General features: G+C 42.0%; 1 protein-coding gene across 3 annotated transcripts in view; it reads left to right on the forward strand.

The window, feature by feature from the left end:
* Positions 1–19,646, forward strand: part of CDH4 (cadherin 4) — an 823,907-nt gene that overhangs the window by 81,607 nt on the left and 722,654 nt on the right. Inside the window, exon 1 of one of the 3 annotated variants that reach the window (XM_039498101.1) lies at positions 14,325–14,462. The exons of the other annotated variants lie outside the window; for them this stretch is intronic. The gene's annotated coding sequence lies outside the window, so the exon portion shown is untranslated. Of the gene's footprint in view, positions 1–14,324; positions 14,463–19,646 lie in introns of those variants that run through there. 3 annotated transcript variants of the gene reach the window in all.

Genomic DNA, 19,646 nt, shown 5'->3' on the forward strand with positions numbered 1-19,646 from the left:
GTCCTGGTTCTGGCTGCACGCTGCAAGCTGCGGTGGTTGAGGAGGCGGTGACCAGTTACATGTTGCCTCTGCTGCCCACCCATGTGCCCTTTATGTGTTCCTCCTCTCGCTGTCCTCTCCCTGCTTTGCCCCTTCATCCCCCCAGCTCCGCTGCTCCTCCATATCTCCCCTGGCAGGGCACATCCCACTCTCAGTGCTGTGCAGAGAACTAGCCCCTGGTCAGAGCACTCAGCTTGCCAACAGCCTGGCTGGCAGGCTGCTTCCTTCCCCCGCTGCCTCTGGTTGGGCCGGCGCCCTAGGAAAGCCCAAGACTCTCTGGCCCGGGGCGCTGGCCAGGAGGAGCAGAGCCGGGCATGTGCCCAAGCCCCGCACAGTGCTGGTATGGGGAAGCCTCTCTGCCCCCAGCACAGCACTCCACCATCTCTATGCATCTAGAGCAGAGAGAATACATATGCACCAGCAGCAGACACAATTTTCTACACTCTGGGTCCTAGTCTGGCACCTGAGGCAGCCGCCTCAGTTCACCTCATGGTAAGGCCAGCCCTGCTATTCTACCCAGTTCCTCCTTCCTTTGTCTCCCTCTGTGCCCCACCCCTCCCCACCACCTTCACAAACACACACACACTTGAAGATGAAGCACATGACAGGTGCAAAGCACCGCTGGAGTTTATCTGACATGACAGTTCTGCCCCATGCCAAAGACATTGTGGCAGTAATGCAGCCAAATACAAAACACAGTAACGGTGCTTTCCTGAAAGAAAATGAATTTAACAATTACTCCAGCCAAATTTTGTATTCTGATTTCCTGCAGCAACCTGAAATATCCTGGGTCTTTCATGACTGATCTAAATTAACAACTAAAATACTAGAGCTTGATTGCCATAATAGGATTTCTGTTTCCAGAATGATAAGGACATTATGACATGAATTGATCTGCTAAGATGGTAGTAGTCATTGAAAGATGGATCTCCCCATTTTCTTTTTGTCCTTTCTCTATTATAATATTTATCGAGAACATGTCAGAATTGTTGGGACTAAAGTCCGGGGTGTTGATAAACTGATAAATAGTGCATATATGTGAAGCAATGATTGATCAATGTATGTGAACTAAGGTTATTTGGACAGGGAAATTTAATACTTTCTCCACTTGGAACAAAAGGTAATAGTCTATCTCACTTCCCATGTGTTTCCTAGTAATCGCCTTCAGTTATTCCCCGCCCCCCCCAATTAATTACAGTCATTTAGATGATGAACACAGTTTCTCTCATGGGTACACCTATTCTGAATACCGCTTGGAAAAAAAATCTTCTTCAAACAATGAAGCCTTACATGCAGATTTTTTCCCTATGTCATAACCATTTTAAATGTACATTTGGAGAATCCAAAATGCATTGCAAGCTGGTTTAACATCTAAATTAAAACCCGATAAGAAAAAAGATTTCACCCAGTTTACCAATGTAAGCTCCTAGCTAAGTAGTAATGATTCCCTTAGTTCCTGTGGGATTTTATGTTATTTTCATAAATTCAGAGGGAAGAAAAGTGCTTCCAGTTTTTTTCTTTTCTGAAGCAAGAGAAAACAGGTACATGTGTTTCTCCGCCCCCACCCTTGACATTCAGCCACAGAGTGTGTTTGGTTAACACACAATGGTGAAAACATCATTAGCTGCAAAAGGTTTTAATTTTAGTCATCTAACACAATGACAAACCTAAACCCTTCCACATGAATTAAGTTATAGCAGAGGAGATAGCTGCAGAAGAATAATGAAGCAAACTGAAAATATTTGCTGGAGGGGAAACTTGGAGACTGGCCAAGTTGCTAATTTCTGTAGTGCTCACATTTTCCTCAAGGCATGTACCAGCCATCCCACAGATACACGCAACAGCTGGGATTAACAACTCCAGAGATGGTACAAAGCGGGGAAACTTTAAGCATCAGCTCTCTATGCTCCTCATGCTTCAACACCATTGCAGGAAGTATCCCCTGGAGGGACAAGGTGGCATCCGCATCAGGATAACTTACCAAGAAAATAGACCCCCGCACACACAGCGGGTGCGCACACATAGTCTACAAGTAGTGTGTGTTGCGTGCAAGTATTCTGATTGGAAATGATCACATACGTAGAGCCCATCTTGGAAAAGAAGTGGTGCTGAATGTGGGAAGCTCATCTCCTCAGCAATACAAACTGCCATGTGCATGTCGCCTCAGAGTGCTGCTCACTCCACTAGCTCCCATGGGGCACATTTCAATCCTTCTTTCCAAAGCCGTCCTCTGGACCGTGGATGTCTACATGACTGCCTGAGTCTGTGGTGCCTGGACCACACCCGAGAGCACCGCACTTTGGCAATAATGGAACTTTGAACATCAAAAGTAAAGCTGACATGGGCGGGGAACGAGGCTCAAGTTTCAGTGAGACTAATCATATGCTTAAAGTCTGGCATATGCTTAACTACCTGGGTGAATCTGGGCCTTCAAATAGTGCATGGATCAGGACTGTGGAATTCATTCCTGGAGGGAAATAAGATTGACCACAAACCTCACCAGTTCCAGGTCCATGTTCAGAATTCCCATCTGCAACCTTACTTTCCCACAAAGTAATTTCTTAACCTGTTAGCATTTGCACAAGGATAAAAACTAACTATATATATTTCATAGGCTTCTCATGGTTGGGAGTGGAAAGTTGAATATGCTGAGATACGACAGTAGTGGGGTGCTGTGTTAGATCCTGAAGAAAATAGAATAGCCTTTTCAAATGACAATGTGATGTCTTTAGTTCTTTCCTGTTCCTAGGCTTACATACAACAAAGGAGCTTACTGGATCTGTAAAGCAACAAAAGAATCTGTGGCACCTTTATAGACTAACAAACGTTCTGCAGCAGCATGAGCTGGGTGAATACTTGCTTCTGAAGAAAAAAGTGGTTCACCACTCTCTCTCATGCTGCATTTGTTAGTCTATAATCACCACTTGGATTCTTGTTAATTAACAAAGGAGCTTACCACACCACATTCCTTTACTTCTTCCAAACCTCCTCCTTGGGAATGAGTAATGATGTTTGATTTATTTTTATAAAAGAAGGCTAATCTGCTTTCCCCTTTTAATATAATATTTAAAATATTTTTTCTCCCTCTACCTGTTGAGTAATTGAGCGTTGCCTTTATTAAAAGCCATTTATATTATTTTCAGTGTATTGTATTGCACTGATCTTTGTACATGCTTGCACTTCTGCTTTTTCTGTATATTGTGATACTCTGATGCCTCCTTCCTTTTTTCCTTTCTTAATGATTCCCTTCCTTGAAGAAGAGAAGAAATGTTGACATTTTGAAAAGAAGGGTGGTCTAGTGGTTAAGGCATTAGCTTGGGACTTAGGAGAAGACGATTCAATTCCCTGCTCTGCAACAAGTTTTTTGTGTCACTTTGGACAAGTCACTCGGTCTCTCTGGGCATGTTGACACTGCAAGTAAACACCTGTGGCTGGCCTGTGTCATCTAGCCTAGTCTACAGGGCTGTTTTATTGAAGTGAAGATATTTGGGCTTGGGAGGGAGCCCAGGCTCTCCTGAATCCCATGCTCCACCCCAAGTCCAAACGTCTACACCTCAATTAAACAGCCCTGTAGACCGAGCCCCATCAGCCCACACCAGCTGACCCCAGCCACCAATGGATGTTTAATTGCAGTGTAGACATAGCCATGGTGCCTTAGTTCACCATCTGTAAAATGGGAATAATAGCACTGCCCTACCTCACATGGGTGTTGTGAGGATGAATACAGTAAAGGTTATGAGGTGCTCAAATACTGTAGTAAGGGAAGGTGCATATAAGGATCTATTTGAAAATCTGGTATTTTCTATGGAGACGGGGTTGTTTGCTTCCATTGTTTGGGTGTGATGGATATTTGAATAGGAAGAGACCTTTGTTTCTCAAGGGTTCCTCTGCTTTTAACGTTTGTGGTCCAGCTGAGTCATAGGCTTCCTCATACTTGCAGATAAATTTATACATCTCCCACTGATGTCAACATACTTCTTTCCCATTCAATCGCCACTGTACTCACTGCAGAGTAACATATAGGAAAAGTTGTCTCTTAGCAAGAATCAATTACCAGATTATAGTTTTTTAAGAAAGTGACATATAGGACCTGATTTTTCAACCCCTCCCCATCATCTGCAAATATCCACCTATTTTGTGCATGCATGTCCAGATGTGTGCATGCAAGTCCCCAGTCTGTGCCCACACATGACTAATGCTCACCTAACTAACTGTGTGTAAAGAAATAGGAATTTGCACAGAGGTATCTGGATGTGTACATGCACAGGAGCAAATTTGCATCTGGGGCCTGAAAATTAAACTCAGTTGTATGAGCGTCATTGGCATAGCTAACCACTACTTGCTTTTTAGAAGAGTAAAGCGGTTTTGCCTCATGGTCATGATTTAACATACAATGATTATTTCTTTCCTGATGCTGACTCATTGTTAATAACTTATAGTTATTCTACATTCAGCATAAGTGTACATGATATCAATATATTCTGCTGTGAAATGAACTAAGATTATGTATGTAAAGTGTCCACTTCAGAGTGGAAGAATTGAATGAGCAGTAGATGACATGGTCTACCTTAGTTTCCTTACAAAATCTTCTTTCCAGTGACTTTCTTCTGGTTATTAAGGATATGTGGTTTCATTTTTTCCTTTTTGAGTTACATTCAGGCCATTCAGTTTGCCAATCATTTGAATACCAACAAACTGGCTGATTTTGACAGTCAGAGCATGACACGCTAGTATAAGTCTTTTCACTGAATTGTTGGTCTGTCATGTTATTTCTCCTAGTAATGGTATAAGAGCTGATAACAATTCTAATACCTAAAAATAGATGTACAGAATAGGTCTGCAAATTTGTAACTGGAAGCTGGTGTTTTATCATCTTGGCTCATTCTGCCATTACATGCTGTAATGCGATAACTTAAAATAACTAAGTGCCAGTTGTGCGCCAAAAATATAAAGTGTCATTCAGTATTACAATATCTCTTTCTCCAGGAAGCTCCTTTCACTTTCTATAGCAGAAATAATTCAAAAGAATGCCACAAACTGAATGCTTGCAATGGACCAAATTCATCCAACTATTATTACTCTCAATGTGGACAGAAGATATAGGAGATTGGTCCATCTCTTTTAATATGGGAATTAATCTTTATCTCTGTCCTACTTTTCACTTGTTATGGAGTTTATGCATGATATGCATTCTGATATTGCCCTGACAACAGCTTCTTCTTTGTTTTCCAACATGAAGTTGATGTTTGCTCCTGTAAGATACCTGGTATCTTGAAGTACTGACTTAAGGATGCATCATTGGTGCCAAATTCCCAAGAGACGATTTTGAAAAGACACTCTCAGGTTCCAGTGAATGGAAGTACAAAATCTGTTTTATATTTGCCTGTATAGTCATGCGCTAATTTTTGTTGTTCCGGGAGTTGTTCATGCATCTAATGAATGTACAGTAGTTTCAGTGAGCTGGAACCTTCTGCTTCAGATGGTGCTTCAGCAAGTTATTTCCTTGCTGTAATCCAGACAAAATGTTTCCTTGTTTTGACAAATGTGTGTCGTGACCATGCATTTAACATACTTCTCCTGAAAAATATATCATGTGGTGGGATTATTTCATTGGAAGCTGATGACAGGCAATTTTGAACAAGCTGCCATATGTTGGACTATATGTTCACGTTGCTACAACTTTATTTTATGTATTTGTACTAGCATCTGGGCAAAACTCAGGCTATGATGACACATCTCCCATTTACACTATGATGATTTAAATATAGTCTTTTTCAATCTATTTATCAAAGACATTGCCAACTTTTATCAGTTGGATAAGGACCAGTTAAGGGAGCTAGAGGTGTAAAAACAAACCAATTTAAAAGCCAAACCAATTTAACTATTATAATCCTCATTGAAAGTGAAGAAAATGAATATTTTAAAGTGTTTAGATTCTTCTGCAGTCAGCCGCTACCAGAAAGGAATTTGCTACTACTTCCAAGGGGTGGGGCAGATGGTGTTGATGATTGTCCTTTGAGGGGAGAGAGGATATTCTTAAGCTTCTATCTTTCCTGAAACCTCATGTTTCAATTTAAAGCAGGCTAACACCGCATTAAAGTATATCATACACTGGTTGGCACTGGCACATGGGATCTTGCCACACCAGCTAGGGTGGATTACAAGGTGATGTCCAAAACTGACCATTGCCATTGGGCACTAATTTGTATGTGTGTGACTGGACCACAATAAGACCCTCCATGACACATGATTGAGAAATGTGGCACAGTGCCTAAGCCATCTTGGGATGTGACACAGTTCATCAGTGGCAATTTTTAAATCAACATTAGGTGTTTTCCTAAAAGCTCTACTCTAGGAGTTATTTGGGGAAGTTCTCTGGCCTGTGTCATACAGGAGGTCAAACTAGATGACCGCAGTGGTCCCTTCTGACCTTGGAATCTATGAATCGAAGTTTTGTAAACGGTGTTCTGGCAGCAAGTGTGCAATGTCTATCACATGCTGCGGTAGACACTTAGGGAGTGCCAATGCCCATGTGTATTACTGAAACCGACTCCTTGTTACAGCAGGAGTATGATTTTGTTGAGCTGCCTTCACACTGATATATGTGGTCCTATGCCCTGTCGTTTCAGTGATATCCCTGTCACTGAAGGGCTCCATGTTAGACAATCAGTAAGGATACGAATCTGTCACGGAGATCCTAGATTCCATGGGCTGAAGCAGTGGCTGGGTTTGGGTGAGTACCCCGGGGGCTGGAGCCGTGGTTGGGGTTGGATCAGCTGCAGGGAGTCAGCCCCAGTACTTCCAGAGCAAAAGCAGTAAACCCCAGGCCATCGGTGCAATGGCTGGTAGCCAGCCCCGGGCCTGCCAGAACAGCTAACCAGTGGTCAGCCCTGGGGCTGACAGAGCAGTGGCCCCAAGGCCACCGGAACAGCAGCCAATGGCCTGCCCTGGGGCTGCCAGAGCAGCAATCCCCAGGCCACCGGTGCAACGGCCGGTAGCCAGCCCCGGGCCTGCCAGAACAGCTAACCAGTGGTCAGGTAGCCAGCCCCGGGCCTGCCAGAACAGCTAACCAGTGGTCAGCCCTGGGGCTGACAGAGCAGTGCCCCAAGGCCACCGGAACAGCAGCCAATGGCCTGCCCTGGGGCTGCCAGAGTAGCAGCTCCTGGGCCCAACGGAGCAGTGACCAGGGTTGGGCCAGTACTCCTGAGGCTGGAGCAGCAGTGGTCAGCCCCTGCCACAGGAGCAACAGGGCTGGAGCAGCTGCAAGCCCCCAGCAGCACTCTATTTGTCTCCCCCCCCCAGTCCCCAGGCTATTTTTAGTATGAGTCAGGGACAGGTCATGGGCTTCTGTGAACTTTTGTTTATTTCCCATGACCTGTCCCTGACTTTCACTAAAAATACCTGAGATAGAATCTTAACCTTAACAATAAGACATTTTCCGGCACCATGCTTCTGCTCTTTTTTCTTCCAATAGCTTCCATAAATGGCTTTACGATAGTTCTGCTCCCTGACTTCATCTTATCATGCATGAAACACTGTTGCTAACTCTTCCAAATGCAGTCTCTGCAGTGAAGGCGGTGGTTAGTGGGGTGGAATAAGGGGATGTAATTATTGCATCTTGATTGTGGTAAATTTGTTGCACACATCTCTTTTTCGTGTGCACATTTTTTTGTGTGTTAAAAAGTGTCATCAGGGCCTTGGTATGTTAAGTTTATGGGTAGCCACTAGTAGTAAAGATTTTGTTGTTTGTCTAGACAATGTTTTCTCTCAGGAATATGGTGATGTCTCTTGTATCTGTCAGAATGATTTTAGTTTTTGAGGATGGTGGGGGCAGGCAGGGGCTAATGGAGAATTGTATTTTATCATGAGACGTCATTAGTGGGTAAGAATGGCCAGGCTGTCAAAAAAAAATTCTCCTATCTTAAAGCAAAATGAATTGCTAGATGATAGGAAAAAACAACAGTTTTTACAGGGCTTTTTGACTTGTGTATTTCTGTTTCTTTCAGCTCCATTTTTCCCTCTCACTTAAATTGTTTTGGAAGTGCCAAGAGCATCTTGTTTGATTTAATAAACTCATTGTCAGTCATAGGCAGATTGGTTGAAGAGCTGCAGTTCTCTCAGGTATCTGTTTATGAAGCATATAAGCCTGTTAGTGGGTGATTTTCCTTCATATCCTCCTGTGTTTGTTTTTTATGAGCAGGATAGAAAGGTTCTGTTGTGATAAAGTCGAAAGGTGGTTGACTCATTTTTCCCCCAGTTGTAATTTTATATTTTTTCCCTCCTCTGCAAATGTTTGGTTGAGATTGTGCTGCCATGCACTTATTTCCCAGACCCTCTTCAACACGTTGCGATATTGACACAGACATATATGGAGCTTGATTCTGCAGTGAAGTTGCATTAAACTCTACCCTGGGCTGCAGCTTTGGATGTTAAAAGTGGTTAAAAGGTGTCAGAATGGTCATTTTAGCCTACAAAAATATTATGTGAAATTGATGAAAGTAAGTTCAGAACAGAATCAAGAAATGATTTGTCAGGGATAGACAAACTGGTGTATAAACCATAAAAAAACCACTTTAGAGACGTAATCCTATGAATTGCTGACCATTCTGGCCCAATCCAGGAAAACACTTAACAATGTGCTTAAGTTTATGCGTGTTAGTAGTGGTCTTGTCTTCACTGGGACTGCTTATGTGCATAAAGCAAAGCACACACTTTGCAGGATCGAACTCTAAAACCAATTCTGTACCCTGATTTATGCCCCAGCCATTTTTCAGAGACAGATTGGGTCATGACTTCTCCTTGGATCTGATCCTCTGAGGTATAATTAACCTCTCCAAGAAGCTGAGAGCCCTCGATTTCCATAGACCTCAGTGAATGTAAGGCTTTAGGAAACACATAGCATCTCCAGAGTCAAGCCCGTGACTTCCAAAATGGCAGCAATATTCCCTTTTCTTCTACAGTAAGTCAGTGCTCTGGTCTCCCCTATGCAACAGGTCTCAGCTTCCCACTGCTAATCAAACAATAGCAGGAGACTGGTCATTCAAGAGAGAGCTGTGGTTGACAGGCACATAGTTTGCTAAATAGCTGAGGTCTGATGGGCAAAGAAATATAGAAAAAGTTCTTGACAATAAATGGGTTTAAGAGAGTTTTTGAAAGACCTTAGGGCCCAATTCTAATTCAAGAATGACGCAAAGTGGTCAGAAAATAAGGCTTCTGGTATAGGAATTCCTACCATAGTCAAAGACTAGCATCAGCAAAGATGCTTAATTATCCCCTGCATAGAATAATTCCCTTGTGGAGACTGCTGCATGTACGATAAGTGTAAAGGGCATTGAAGTCAGAATTACCCTGAAAGTCATTAGTCTGAAAAGCAAGGCCAGTAGAAGATGATGCAGTAATGGAAACAGTTCAAAACAGTCACATCTTTTCAGCCCCTTCTTCTTTAGGCATTCTGTAAACAGCAAGCAGAGAAAGAAATAAAAACTGAGGGATGGATTCGCCTATCCCTTACACCATTTTAACTTTATTGATTTCAACTGTGTTACTGCTGATTTCCACCAATGGTGGTTAGAGTGAGAATTAGGCAGCATCTCAAGTTGTCCAGCAAAGTCCTGTACAATACTTTGAAAATGGTCAGGGCAAAACAATCTCTTACTAACATAATACAATGCATGAACTTTGATCTCAGTTAAGGCAATCTACACAGAAACACGGATGTCAAAACTCTTTTGAAGGCTAAAACATAGGCTTCAAAAAGTTATCCAACATCATACCAGAGATGCTGAGAAATAATTCTACTGAACTATGGGACTGGCCCTTATGTAGTATATATTTTCTAAGGAACAAACTATTGATATATATCCATCTATAACTTTATGGGTCTGATTTTCAGAGGTGCTGCTGAGTATCTATGGTTCCAATTGATTTTAGCTGGAGTTGTTAGTGCTCAGCACCTCTGAAAATCAGGCTGTATATATTTTCACTCGTACAAGAGAACTATTATAGAGCCATGGTTGTGACTCCTGTTGTTATCGACATGATTTAAACTCCTTGTAGCTCCTATTTTAAAAACACTCCTTTTAGCGTAAAATATATCATCATGACTAGTCTTCCATGTCTTTTCACCGTTTTCTACCCATTTATAATGAAAAGTCTGTGCAGTGTAGAGAGTGTTCATAAGTCGCCTCTCAGAAGTAGGTTTATTAGGTAAGTTTCCATGCTCTAGAGCATCAGTGCACCGGCTGCAAGGCAGAAGTGAAAGAAGACACATATTCCTCTTGAGGCCACTCTAGGACATAGCAGTTGAAAGCAGGCGGGGACAATTGAGTCTAGTACCGATCGTAAGCAATGTGGTAAGACATAGGACATGCTCCTGATGGGGAATATCCTGTTGGAACTACAGTGAGATAGCTTCCCTGACAAACCAGATATACCAAGGGCTTGTTTGTACTAGATCACTTGAGATTCACTGATATGAGTGGAAAAAGTATTGTGTGTAACGTACTGTCCTCTAACTCCCTTCATCTTAGCTCAGCCACAGTCCTCATTCCCAGTACTGACAAAATAACCTGTTTGACAATAAATGAATGCCTGGCCTTTTATGTGGTCAGCTCACAGTCAGACGAGTTAGAAATGTTAAGTGCCAGTATTTATGTTCAGAGGATTCTTTGAGGCTTTTTAGCCTCTGATCCCCCACTGATATTACACACCACTCCTCACCATCATATTAGGCCTTGTTGTGGTTCCCATTGTAGTAGCAAGAGCCTCACATGCTCTAGTTGAGAAGTCTTCATGTCAATCATTGTTGAATTCTCAGGACTCAGAACTTGCTCGTTGCCTGGTAACAATTTTTCACAGCTGCACTAAACTGTGTGTTCTGAAAGGAGGATAGCTTAAAACCTGACAGCAATTATAGGAGAGGCAGACCGCTGCTTTCATTTTAGAAACCAAATATACAAATAGGCCTTTCTATTCTGTTAGCATTACATTATGATTTAAATAGGCTTCCCACTGTACAAGAAGCCGAGTGTTAAGGTAATAGACCTTTGATGCTGAGTTTTTATGTCAACAGCAGTCCCATACTTCTCTTAGCTACGAGCCAGTTCAGAAAAGAAGAGATTCTGTAAATTGGTGAAAGAATACAATATGTTTGGATTTGACTGGTCACTCTTATTCTTCTAGGGCCAAATCCCGAGGTCTTCACTCAGGCTATCTTCCACTTTGCCTGAGTGAGAACCTCAAATTTGGACCCCTAAATTTCACATTGTGTTTATTTGTGGCATCAAATGATTAATTATTTAGGGCAAGATATTCAAGAGTGCACAGGGATTATACCAGCATTTGTGTGTGAAATGGCCTAAAACATCTGCCTGTTAAACATATTTTCTGAAGAACAAATTTCTATATTTTGTATAGCTGGCTGAAAATTTTCAAAAGTTTTCACTGGAGAACAGGGACACCATTTTTGTTAAAATGTTCATGGAATGCTTTTCTGTTTTATGACCAGCTCTAGTTACCATGACTCTTAGGCACTCGATTGAAGTGGAGGCTTTAGCAACCTATCTGAATCTTGCTTTAGTGAAGTCCCCTTTTTTAATGAAAATATATGTAATATCCAAGCTACAATAATAACTTGATTTATATTTGTGAATTTAAAGAATAATGATTGTGACATGTATGACATTAGGAAAGGCTATTGTCTATGATACAAATCTTGTCATTAAGAAGAACTGCACCTGAAAAATATATGATGTGTGAAAACTGAATGTTATAATGATGTGAGAGACAATTTTCCAAAGCACATATTTGCAGTGTCCAAAAGTTGGGTTAAATAACACAAAGGATGAACTTCAAGAGAGTTTTCTTTAGTATAATAGAGTGAATTTAGTAATATAGACAAAGTGCTTATGAAAGAGAAGTTAAAATCAAAACACTTTTTCCCAAATTATCCCTGATTACTGTGCATGTTAGTTCTTGACAGAAGTCCCCAAATTTCTAACTTCCACAGATCTCTATTTATTAGAAAAAGGAGACATTGAAACTGAATCTGATGTGGTAGAAAATTATAAGCAGAGACAGAGAGAGAAATGTTGTGCATATTTTAGCGGAAAATCACATTTCTTCATTCCAATCTTTTTAATTACTGAATGACTTTTTATTTTATGAGATAAAATTCCCTACCCTCCTGGAATATACTGTTTGACAATATTACACAATAGCTTTCCTTCGCTTGCCTTTCCTGGAGCCCCCAGAGTGCTCTGACTTCCCTTCTTTTTTCTCTCTGCACCTGGTCTTTCAGTGACATCCTCTCACGTGGCTTTAACTTCTTGTTCCCATTCAATAGGGATGACTCATGAAAGTCCCTGTTTACCTATCTCTTCCACCCATTGCGCATCTCAGGGAAGCATTTACAAGGGTCTAGATAACAATGAACAACATAGGATAAAATGAGGTTAAGAGGAGGTTGTGCGTGGACAGGGACAGAACATGCTGGACAGGGATTTGTTCCTACAAAATAACCAAGCCAATCCCAAAGTAGGTGATGTAATGTATAGTAATCCAATGTGTGTGGGTAAATGTGTATAAAGGAAGAGGGTTTTTTTGTGTAATTTTGGATTTGTGATATACTGGCTATCTACCCCTTGCATTTCATTCTGATCAATTCAGCATAGCTTTTGCCAAATAAAAATGCCGGAATGACAAAATCTGAAGTCAAACTAAGTTCTTGGGACACAAAGTGGAAAGAGGTCTCAGGGGGAATCGCAACAACACAATATATCCACTAACATCCTGGCCCATTAAGGAGATCATAGGAGTTTTACCCCTAACTCTCCCACTCCACCAGTGATACCCACCTCAAGTTTGTCCACTTCTCCTACAACCATCTCCTATCCATTTTCAACAGTTGTTGATTATTCCTTCCTGAATGGGTTCACAAGTCCACTCACCTCAAGTTTTTCTACAGTGGGAAAATGAGTTGTGTTAGAAAACCTGTTCAGTTAAAATGCTGTTAGACATCTGTTAAAGACCACTTAGTACCCAGTGTCAAGACAGTGGTGATTGAAAGTGTGCTAGTTAGTCATGATTAATCGTAAAAGGCAACTAATGTGAAAGTTTATATGTCACAGTTGCATGGTTAACTGCCCTTCTGTCCCCTTTCTGGTATCTCTGAGTGCACCATCTCAGCCCTATCCCTATCTCAGGGTGGAATCATATGATTTTCTCTGTGTATCTGTGCTCACCTGCAGGCCCAACTGGGTTTAGCATCTTTGGGACTCTATGATCAGTAGTGTATATAATGACCAAACAGTCTTCTGAAAAGAAAAGTATTGTTTATTCTGCCTCTTCTTGTCTTGGCATTGTCTCTCAACAACCCCCAAGTGTTTGTGGAGAAGCAGCTTACCTTCATTCAGTTTGTTTTCTTCCTTCTTGTTTTTCCTTACAGCCTGTAGCCATGGTAGCATGGGCAGCAGCAGCAGCAGCATGGCTTAGCCATGCCGAGTATGCACCCTGAGATTCACGAGGGTTTGCACTCGGGATGGCAAGCCTGTGCTCAGATGAGAGCTAGCATGAGTTTATGCACATGAGCTGGGAATTACACCCCTCACTCATAGTGTAGACATTGCCTTAGTGTAACACCTGTAAGAATTTAGCCAGGTAACAACGGCTTAATAGAGGGACAGTTGGGTAAATAGAGGGACAGTCCCTTGTAAATAATAATAATTAATACATAGAATTATCAAGCCCTTCTAACCATCACTTTGATCTCTTTGCCTGTAACCTCTACCCCAGTCCGCTTCGCTTTGACAATACTTGTTTGTCTTTTCAGATTGTAAACTCTTTGCAGCAGTGTGATGGGGCATTCACCCCACACTAGCCCTGACAGGGTTACTAGAAGCACGAGAGGCTAATTAGCCATAGACTGCACCTGGAGGGGAGCTAGGATGCAATGAGGCTTAATTGAGGATGAAGCTCACCTGGGCAGAAACAAGCAGGGCTTCTATAAAGCCAGGGAGCTGGTAACAGAGACCTGCAGTCACAACCCCTGATACAAGGGGGAGAGGGGCAGGAGTAGGATAATCAATGAAAGAGCTGAAGCAAACTGTTCAGACAAGCCATAGACTGAAAACTGGTCCTAAACATTATCTGGCCAATACTTCAAAATACATTATTGGAAATCAGGATTAGTTGCAAATGACTTTCAAATGCGGGGGGAGGGAGGGGACCCTAAATTCACAATACATGTAATTTGCCATGAATACTTTGACTAGCTCCCTCTAATTGCTACATACTCTCTGCAGCAATAATGATCAGTTTGGGCACCACTGAAATTGTACTACTCCTTCAGTATCTGCATAGAAGGAGCTTTCCTGGTGTTGTTATGAAATTGCCACTCAGCAATTGAGAGCTAGTTCTGCTTGGTGGTAAGTTCCCTCTATTTACATTAACTTCAGTGGGAGCTGAGGATGCTCCAGGCTTTATAGGATCAAGCAATATAGGAGAACTGCTTCCTGAATTGTGTGTATGTGTTTTTACTTCAGATAAATATTCTGTCCAGAAAATAAACCTTAGCTTCCTATATGTGTGTTAACTGCAGCTTGCTAATATTGGGTTTCAATTTCTTATCTAAAACCACAAACACAGAAAATAATCTCTTCAGTGGAACAGACCTAATAAGTTGTTTATTCACACTTCATTAAGCAATTGAAGGGAGGAAAAATCCGCTTTCAGTGGCCTTTTTATTTTGCACATAATTAAAGACACTGGGATCTTTTATTAAGATTAGCTCAGAGGTTCTGCTGATTGCTCCATCCTTCCATGTCATCTTAAGTGATTATAGTGATTTTGTGCCATTGACAGCTGTCTCATTATCTTTACATGGCACTCTCTGGACTTGTTTACCAATACACTAAGGTTAAATGTGGATGTCAAGGCTTAACTATAACTTGGTTGCCCTTAATGTTTATCTGTGTTCTTTGCATTTAAAAACAGGTTAGAAGAGATTGCAAGAGACATTAACTGTGCTGATCGTGTCTTTTGTCAGCATATTCAATGCAACATAATTAGCAGGGTCAGACTTCACACGTTTCGTATCATTTTGTCATAAAGCTATAATGGCTTTTACTGGTCTACAGCAGAGTTGCAGCAAAGCGAGTGCCCTGCCAGCAAGCTTAAGTGAATCCAAACTCATGTGCTCTGAGGCCATTTAACTAAAAAGCTTGTTCCGTGGTGTAAGTTTTGGCTGCTTTTGTGCATAGAGGAATCACAAAGTACCCACATGAGCTCCATATGAGAAATCATAACATCTGGAATGCCAACTCCTTTCAGCCACTCAAAGTGCTGACTTGTTGACTGAATCAAACGCCGCTTTGATGTTGATATATGCCACATGAAGCTGTCGGTTAAATTCTCAGTGCAACTTAGCCAGAAGCTGGGAGGTGAGGACAGCATCCATAGTCATCTGCTCACCAGTGAAACCTGATTGCAATGGATGATGATGTCTGTTAAGGAGAGGCTATATCCTGCCAAGCAGAACATGAGCAAAGACCTTTCCAAGGATTGATGATGATGAGATCAATCTGTAATTCCTACGCTAGGTGCAAAATCCTTTGTGCTTGTACAATATGATGCTGTCTTTCCATTCCGATGGTACTTTGCTTGATGCCCACACTCTTAAGAACAGTTGATACAGGCCAGTGCTCACTGGTTACAAGGCACCTCTGAGTAGCTTGGGTGGAATACCAGCAGGTTCAGCAGTGTATCGATTCCATAACTTTTGGATGGCCTTTCATACTTCCTTGAGTGATGGAGGATCAGTGTTTGTCTCTGAGTCTGCAGCCATGCAGTTTGTGTGTAGCTCTGGACAGTCGTCAGCAGCTGCATGGTTCAGCACACTTTCATAATGTATTTTCAATCATATAATGTCAAACGACAAGTGGTCGTGTCATTTGGAGTACCTCAACTAAAGGGACCTATCACAGTTTTATATCCAGTTTGATTTCAGATAGTCATGGCATTGAAATCTCTGAGCACGCGCAGTGTGTCATATAGTGGAGTTGACAAAATCTTTGCTGTTAGTTGATGCTAGGATGTATCCTTTTCCGCATCTTCTGTTGCATCTTCTGTTGGTGCATAGGCCACCATGACAGATAAGTGTCCATGATAATTTTGGCACTGAACATAGAGTAAGCATGGAGAGATGGAGTTCTCTGTGGTGAAAATCTGTGCTAAAGGTTATCCAGTAATAAATGCCACGCTTTGAGTTCAGTGTGGACAACCGGGATGGAGAGAGGCTGCTCCTTCCATAGATGGGCCTCTGTGATATAAGCGATTACAAACTTGAGACAGGTGAATTCTTAGATAAGAGCTGTCTTGTACCCAGTGTCCCTGAGTGTTATCGTAGTCTATGTGATGACATGGAACACACCTCTATGATCTGGTTTGGACTTCCAGGAAGTTGCAGTCCTTGGGGTTGTGTCTTTCCTAAGTCGGGTTTGGGTCATGCCCATCCTATGCATGTCGAACATGCCTGTCCTCCTGGAGTCAGTAATAGTGGGGGCTTTAACCCTGGTGCTGTTGTTCCGGTATGTCATGGTTGGTTGCCCCTTCAATTCATTCTGCTTCCTTGGGACTGGAGAGGCAAAAAAGGGGGACAGTATCCCCCTTCCCAGAAACTCTCCTGCCACATACCATTGGTTGAAGGATGAAGGAAGGAGAGGGTAAATATCTTTTGAACCCCCTGTCAGCCATTGGACACTCCTCGGGGGTGAATAGTTAAACCCCATATCTTCCTAAGAACCTGCCATACCGGGTACAGAAAAGACTGAGAGGTAACCTGACTGTAGGGTCGAATCAAACCATTTTAAAAGACAGACCTCTAGCAGGCATGAAGGTGGCCCAGGTTAAAGAGTAGAGGTGTGGTGAACAGAGGCCTAACCCCCTAGCCACCAGGTGGTGCCACCAGAAAACACTGTCCATCACATAGTCACTGCATCCACAGTCATGGCTTATCCACCTTCACCACTGCTAGGAGAACTTGGCCCTCATCTGCTGGGTCCGTTGTTGCCCTTTGCTAGTATCCTGAGCAGGGGCTCTTATCAAATACTACCAACTGAGGCCAGACAGATCCAAGGCTCATGTGAGCAGGGACAACCACACTCTGACGTAGATCAGTTTACACTGCTACTACCTGTGACCCAAAGATGAATGGTGTGTCCTCTATATCCCAAAGGAAAGGACCAATTTATACTGTTATAGCTATCTCACCTTTACAGTGATAGATATATACACATGCACACTAATTTACTGTAATTAGTCCCACATTTATGGCAATAGTTAGCATTTTTTGCATTTCCAATTTGTGGAGTATCTCTCTCCTATAATGAAATGTTCCATTGAGAACTAACCAGCAAAGATCCTGTGCTAATCTGAGAGCCCTACAAAATGGGATGCTTTCCTTTATATTGGCACCTTAAAATATCACCAGATAAGAGGACTTCAGAGCGCTGGGTAAAGCTTGAGTTTTAGAATTGATCGTGAGGCAATAATAATTAAGAAGAAGAATGAAATCCAATTGTTGTGCCATAGTTTCATGTTGACACTGCTGTTTTTAGGGTGCAGGATGGGTTGGGGGCTGGAGACCAACTGACAACCTAAGCAAGAAGGAATGAATGTACCGTCCGTTCTACACATTCAGTCAATGAATACAGCACTCTGAAGTATTGCCCCTTGGCTCAAGCGGTTTAACCAATATTTGGGGGCCTTGCTGGGTTGTTTCTGTTAGGAGGAGAAATTGATGATAGGAATCGGGTGTTTCTTTGGTTCAACCATGTTTATTTACAAAGTATGCTCACGAAGGCCTGTTTCTCTGAAAACAGTAAGAACAAAAAGCAGGAGGCAGTTTCCTAGTTCAGAAACGCAAACTTGCTTTCCTGTGCCCCAAGGGGCTCTGTTTCTACACCCTCCCAGGATTACACTGCTAGTGCTACTCCAGCTTTCTTCTGGATTACTCACTGGTTTTTGCTTCTGGCACACGCAGCTCCACCAGTCAATGCCCCGGTGCCCTTGTTTTCACTCAGGGAAACCCCTCATTCTCCCTGATGAATTAGTTCTTCCTCAGTCCTTGTCATTCAGTACAGAGTCTTGGCTGGTGGCTTCTTAATGTTTCCAACTATGTTACTCCATAAAGCAGTTTAACTGGCTTTTCCATTTAGCCAGAATGTAAGGTGACTAGCATGGCTCTAACCAGGTGTGTGTTTGCCTCTAGATCAGACACACTTGCAGCTATAGTTTCATTGGCTGCAGCTTAACTTGCTGTAGGGTTGTGTATGCAGAGCATTTGGATCACTGTAGTAAAAAAAGAAAATAGAAGTCAGTAGGATGATTTGTCACATTTCTCCCTGCTCTGGCCTAACAGTGTCAAAAATTTACTATGCTCCATCATTTATTATCTGTATTGTGGTAGCCTCTAAAAGCCCCAACTGATATCGGGGGCCCATTGTGCGAGGCATTGTACAGGCACATAGTGAGAGATTGTCCCCGCTTAAAATCTCAATAGACAAGAAAGAAAAATCATGGACAGGAAAACAGAGGCATAGAGAAGTGAAGTGACTTGCCAGGTCAAGTGACTTCCCGCGGCAGGTGATTGGAATAGAATCCAACTTTCTTGATGCTATCGACCATGTACTGGACTATGCAGCCTCTCTGAAGATTTCTTCAGGAGGCACCCTGAAGGTCGCTGAATTTGTCAGACCCAGAAAAAAGTGCTTCTTCTGTCAACTTCACTTTCTCATGGTGCTGGAGGTAGATGCAATATTTAAACTCCACCGCACAAAGCTGTCATTCTTTTCTGCTTTGAATTAAAGCACAGTCTAATCTCGTAATGCTTTCCCAGCGCCAAGCAGTACTTTAACCATCTATCTTTCCATTTGGTATCACTTTCTCTGTTTGAGAGAATTAATTGTCGGGGATTGCCAGAAATAACTACAAATCACACAGCAGTTACCCCTAGCCATTAGTCTGAAAGTGGCTACAATCACCTTCTCCTGAATTATTCAGCTAAGAGGTCATGAGTAGCAAATGCGATGAAAAGCCATTTGCTTTAGTGCCATTAGCACACTTTGGAGATAATTATATAATTTTTCAAGTATTCCTAGGGATTTACTTCAGCAGTATAATCATGTGTGTGAACTTCAGCAATGGGAAATTATAGATAATTTCTGTTTGTTTTGCTTCTGTTTCTATAGTAATAAGAGAAATTATTAAAAAACAGAGCTCTTTGTTCTGATAAGTCATGTTAATACAGTCCCTGAAATGAACACTGATAAAAGAATGGAGTCACCCTCTAAAAGTAACCCAGTAAAGTTTTCTATATGTCAACAAATACTCTTCACTTGATTAAATCCACCAACAGACAAAGACTTACAAGGCCCCAATTCTCAACTGATGTAAGTCAACATAGCTCCATTGCCTTCAGTGGACCTACATCAGTTGTACGATGTGAACATTTGACCCTAATATTCATCACTGGTATATCACCAGTACACTAGAGATTAATTTGGCCCAGTGACTTCTCCCTTTTCTTATTATCCACTGACAGCTAGATACTG

Source organism: Mauremys reevesii, linkage group 13 (assembly GCF_016161935.1).
Source record: "Mauremys reevesii isolate NIE-2019 linkage group 13, ASM1616193v1, whole genome shotgun sequence".
NCBI classification, from domain to species: domain Eukaryota; kingdom Metazoa; phylum Chordata; order Testudines; family Geoemydidae; genus Mauremys; species Mauremys reevesii.